The sequence below is a fragment of the Panthera onca genome, chromosome D1 (genome assembly GCF_046562875.1).
Source record: "Panthera onca isolate mPanOnc1 chromosome D1, mPanOnc1 haplotype 2, whole genome shotgun sequence".
NCBI lineage: Eukaryota > Metazoa > Chordata > Mammalia > Carnivora > Felidae > Panthera > Panthera onca.
The window spans coordinates 105702276-105708405 of NC_138348.1; positions in this window are offsets into that span (position 1 = coordinate 105702276).

Here is a 6130-nt window from a genome sequence, read left to right on the forward strand (position 1 = left end):
TGCATGTGCTTGCCTGTCACCAGAGCAGTTTGAGGCTCACCGTGTAGGAGCAGGCTGCTGGAGAAGGGAGAAGCATTTCTGTGGCTTTCATCAAGGCCAAAGAGCGCGTAAAATGAAGACACCAGAAAGTGAGCTCTCCCACCCGCCTGGCTCAATGCCTCAAGTGGATGTAAGAAGAATGTCCCCCAGGGAGAGCATGGCAGGAGCTTTTTTTAAGCCTGACACTGTGTCCCCAACCATTGACCAGTCCCTTTGCAGCAAGAAGAAAACAGAAGGAGCCACACACTGAAAACGTCATAGAACATGAGAATTTCCATGTGATGCCAGACCTGTGATCTCTCCAGGTCAGAATTCGCTGATAATAATGATGAACACGGGAGGTGGGGGGAGGATGTTCACTATTGGCCGAGACCTATGCTTTTAACGAATTTTAAAACAATGTCATTCAACAACCTCATGAGGTTGGAAGAGCTACCAAGAGTGGGGTTTTGTGTTTGTCCCGCAAAGAGTCCTCAAAAATTAGGCACACCCTTTTACCTCCTGCTCTGACCCTCAACCAGCTCTTTTTCAGTAGCACATTGTTGACTCTTAACAAACTTATGTGCAATAAAGATTGTTGGACTAAGAAAGTCTACTGCCTTCCCTACTGAAAGATGGCAGTGTCCTTGGGCAGGGTACTTTGCTACTCTGGACTCAGTTTCCTCACCTGTGGAAAGAGGGTTGATCGGACAAAACCACTGTTCAACCCTGGCTGTGTATTAGGATCTTCTGAGGGAGTTTAAAAAAATACTAAGGCTTATTCATTAGAAACCTCCATACACCCTCGATACATGAATACATGCCTGTAGAAAATAGTGAAGATTGAGCAAGATCCATGGTCTAGTTAGCTCCGGATAGAGGGTGTGCATTGTTTTGTAACTATAATTTCAAAATAAGGAGTTAAAAAAATCCTAATGCCCAAAGGGATTGTGATTCATTGGTGTGGGGTTTGGACGTCAGCGTTTTTTACAACCTCGTCAGGTGATGGTAACGTGCAGCCAAGGGTTGAGAACTACTGAACTAGGTGATCTCCGTGTCCCTTTCCAGCCCTAAAATATTATCAGCCAAATTAATCTCGACCCCTCTTGAAACTATTTAAATGTTCAACTTGTTGGGGTAATTTTTTTTAAATGCATTACCTGCTATGTGAAAACTTTTTTTTTAATTTGTCCTAAAGTTACCCCTTATTTGATGGACCCAAGCTCTTGCCTGCTTCACTTGCAGGCATTGTTATCCTCTGGCCATATCTTGGAGCTGCCACTTCTCAACTGATCCCTTCCCGGGATTCCCGCCGCCGGTGGGGCCACCGCACGGGCTGCAGACAGCTTCCAGTTTGCCCTGGACCACAAGTTCCTGCATCTGGTGCCACCAGCACTGCTCAGGTCTCGGCAGAGAGCGAGAATGCTTCCCTTTAAAGTGCCTTCACTTTATCCTCTGTACTTCTACTCAAAGCTCTACGGGGAACCAGATGTCCTGAACAGCTGGGGTTCCTATAGGAATTGTAATGTGGCGGGGTGCATATTCAAGCAATGCTGAATGGGACTGTGCTCCCACAGTCTGAAAGGAAAGGTCCCCCAAACTGGACCTCTCACAGGAAGCCCACTTGAGGATGCTCCCCAATTCTTTAAAAAATTTTTTTAATGTTTATTTAGTTTTGAGAGAGAGACAGAGAGACAGAGTGTGAGCAGGGAGAGACAGAGAGAGAGAGACACACACACAGGATCCGAAGCAGGGTCAGGCTCCCAGCTGTCAGCACAGAGTCTTGAACTCACGAACTGTGAGATCATGACCTGAGCCAAAGTCAGACGCTTAACCGACTGAGCCACCCAGCTGCCCCAGATGCTCCCCAATTCTTAATCTGGATCCTCTGTCCTCTGATGGGTCCTCCTCTCAGAAAATGCCTCCTTCTTTGCACAACCACAATGGAATTCTTACCTTAGCTCCCCTTTAGGGTGACTGTCACCTAGCCACAAATTTGTCTCCCCCTAGGATTCACCACTTCCCCTCATCAGGACAATCCTAGGACTTGAGTAACCGTAGCAGGGCTCCTCTTGAAATCTGGGTGATCCAACCAAGAATTGCACAGGAGGGGAGGGACGTGGTGGCCTCGAAGCTGGGAGAGAACTGGGTACTCCAGATCCATTCTTGACAGGCTAAGGGTAGATGTCTCCTCTTTCCTCCTGATTATCCAGATGGCAACGAATGGTGCTCTCTCTCTCTCTCTCTCTCTCTCTCTCTCTCTCACACACACACACACACACACACACACACACTCTTCTACATTTGCCAAGGACCAGCAGCATGTTCTCTATCCATTTAATTTAAGCAAGAAAAACTATTTTCTAAGTGGATGCTGATTCCTGCCCTCAATGCATTTGATGCTTAATTATAACGCAGAACTGTGTCCTCTCAGATTTTTTCATCCTTCCAACTCCAAAGTCATGCCCAGAGGCCTATTGGAACCTAAGACATGGGGCCACTTATGCTACCTTTTAAGGCACAAATCCATGTGGCTCTGAAGACCAGAGCTAAAATCCCAGCTCCCAGACCTTGAGGTACCCCAAAGACCAAATCTCCTTCAGGCAGGGCATCTCTGTACCTTCATCTGTAAGGGCAGGGGAGGCACGACAAGAGTAAATTACTTTTTTGAGAAGCCCTTCCGGACGCTGTGCTGGGGTTATTTAGGGTTTGAGGATTTGGAAATGGTGGTGAGTCCATATTTATTTTAATCCATATTGTTCACAACTTTGACTGGCTTTGATTCCGGACTGAATATATGATTTTTAAAACCATTTCCGGGGCGCCTGGGTGGCTCCGTCGGTTAAGCGGCCGACTTCGGCTCAGGTCATGATCTCGTGGTCCGTGAGTTCGAGCCCCGCGTCGGGCTCTGTGCTGACAGCTCAGAGCCTGGAGCCTGCTTCAGATTCTGTGTCTCCCTCTCTCTGACCACCGCCTCTCCCCCGTTCATGCTCTGTCTCAAAAATAAATAAACGTTAAAAAGTTTTTTTTGTAAAAAATAAAACCATTTCCTATCAAAAGGTAGCACCCCCTTCACCCCCTCCTCACCATCCTCTCTTCTCTATATGTCGCTCCCCGACACCCACTTGTAGCTCAGGCCAGCGGCCAGGATGTCACCACGCTGGGCCATCGCTTGAGGCAATAATTACCAAATGGTCACTACCTTCAACTTTGTCTCAGGCTCCAAGGGTTGACCCCAAATTTAAGTTTCCCAAGAATTTGAAAATTAGTCTATGCCTACTCTCCCTGAACTTCTCCCCGTTTTATGTTTTTGAAGTCACATATCCTCTTACCTGACAACCACATTTTGAGGGCACATAGTCAACCATGCACACAGTAAGTGCTTAATTAATATTTTGTTGGATTAATTGAATGGTTCCGAATAACAAAATTATTCACTCAGTGACTCTCCCATTTATAATCTTATTAAATGCCTCTGTGGTGTGAGAAGAGGAGTACAGATGTACATACAAGAGATCCAGTTCCAAACAGATGATTCCTCCAGGTATAATGCATGGAAAGTATGCAAAGGGCATTGGACGTTCAGACCTCCTGGGTTGGAGAACTCCTCCTGATGACGGGTTGTGTGACCTTGGACAGGCTAACTCACCTCTCCAAGCTGCACTTCCATTGCTGATAAAAACAAGGACAGTGATAGGATCTGTCTTGTGTTGCTGTTTGAAGATTACATGAGATGAATGCCCACAGCACTGGATCATAGGAAGGGCTTAATACATATAAACTATCATTGTGTTGCTAGGTCCCAGAGGGGAACAATTTGGCCATTGAATATGTGAATGTTTTCAAGTGTAGACAGAGGACCGTCTATATCAGATTCCACTTGGGTCCACTTAAACAATGAAGATCCCTGGGTCCTACCACAGACGTACTGAATCGTGCTTTCTCACGCTGAGACACAGGCTTCTGGATTTTATGCGGCTTCCCAGGCATATGCAGAGGAGAGGCGCTCCAGCTTGTCCCCGTGCTGCGGGCAGATGTTTTACCTGCCACTCTAGGGCTCCTGAGATGTTCTGTGTGAGCTGTCCTGCTTAAGAGACCAGGTGGGCAGTGTTCATCCGCTTCTTCGTGTGCCAGGTGACCTGTTGGCCCAAATTTCTGGAAAGATCTTAAAGGCCAGTTTAAGGTGGGGTCATTCATTGTGATGCATAGCAGCTCTGTTAGCCCATGTTTCACATTCTTCATTTTTAGTCTCTTTCTAGACTAGACGTAGGCAAACATGAAGGGACATATGAAGAAAGAATAAGAAGCAAGAGGGGAGGCGAATGCTGTTAGCAAAGCAACAGACACAGAAGGCACAGGCTAGAAGCAGAGAATGAAAAAAAAGAAGAGAATGACATCAGGAAGAGGATATTTTGGTGCCAGCCACTGGCCATCTTCGGGTTCTCTGCTCTTTGTCCCTTGGGGACGGCAGGGGTGAAGTGGGGTGGATCGTAGGCAGGGGCTTTACAGCGTCAGAGCAGATGTTTGTTAACAACAGGCCAGTGTCAGTTCAGTGTGAAACTATTAAAAATTTAGTTTTATTGGCATCTCAGAAAGGCAGCAATTGTTCTATTTCCCTGGCACAACGCTCCCACGAGGCAGGTTGCAACTTGCCGTGTTTGCCCAAGCCTCAGCGGAGTGCCCAGGGAGGCGACAACTAGGCACGTCATTTTGAAAGCCTATCTGCCTCCCGATAGGAAAAGGCCCCCTGAGGTGGGGGTTTGTCAGCTTCTTCTCCTCAGTCCCCAGAGGAGGGGCCTCCGGCAGCTCTTGGGCTTGGCATCTTTATGTCTGTGGACAGTCAGCCCTTCTGGAGAGCTCTGACTAGCTGTGTGGAGGCACACCTGTGCTTGTATGAGGAAGTCGAGGTTAACGGGGGACGATTTCACAGGTTCCCCAGCAGCCTTTCACAAACGACGGCTCAAACTCTTCACCACCGGAGAGTGAGTAAAAAGCACAGCTTTGGTGTTCTTCAGACCCAAGCCTGGGTGCTCACTGGCTGGGTGACATTGGGTAGGTGACGTGACTTCTCTCTCAGACTGTTCATTCTGCTATCAGTATTGCTGTGAAGATTAAGTGAGAGGATGTGTGAGGAAACCCTCAGGCAATTCTGGCACACAGGAAGGGTTTGCAAAATGGTAGCCGTGGCCACTGCCAATGGTATGAATGTCGGTGCCATTGTGCAGAAACCTGGGACGTGGAAAACGCCCCTCCAGGCTTCATTGCAGGGATTAAGTCCTGTGATTTAATGCCCTCAGTGAACAGGATTGAACAGTAGAGTGTAGCGTAGGTAGCTTAAGTAACTGCCCTTCACCTTGAAGGATGGTTGGGCTTGTTCAAGTAGATTAATCAGAGGAAGTCGACTCTGAAATTCAGTTGTAAACAACACGGTCAATCCTATCAACCAATGTGTAGAAACAAATGGCACAATGCGTATTTAAGGACTTAATGAAGACACTTGGAAATACAAGATAACGACCACTTCCAAGCTTTGTGGTACATCAACAGCATGGCGGCTCTCAGGAGAAAAAAAATCAAGTATTTGCCATTAAAGTTTACAAAACAACATTTTGGGAATGAAGAATTATCTACAGGTTAATATTGCTGTAGGTAAGATGTGCCTTTTGGGCATATTAACATTTCATTGACGAATGTTGGATAGGAGAAGCTAATGATTCATAAATGTCTTTCTCTGATGTTGCCTTAAGACGTACACCCTCATTTGGAGGTGAGGCTGCCCCTCCTTTTCAACCACCACAGCTGTGTCTACCCTCCACCCCCATGGGAGCCAAGGCATCTGGCCACATTAAAATAATTTTAGGGGCACCTGGGTGGCTCAGTTGGTTAGGCATCCAACTCTTGGTTTTGGCTCAGGTCATGATCTTGTGGTTTTGTAAGTTTGAGCCCTGCGAGGGGCTCTGTGCTGGCACCAAGGAGCCTGCTTGGGATTCTCTGTCTTCCCCTCTCTCTGCCTCTCCCCTGCTGGCACTTTGTCTCTCTCAAAATAAAATAAAATAAAATAATTTTAAATTCATGAATAAGTGAGCTCAAACTATTGAAGACTAATTGGTGA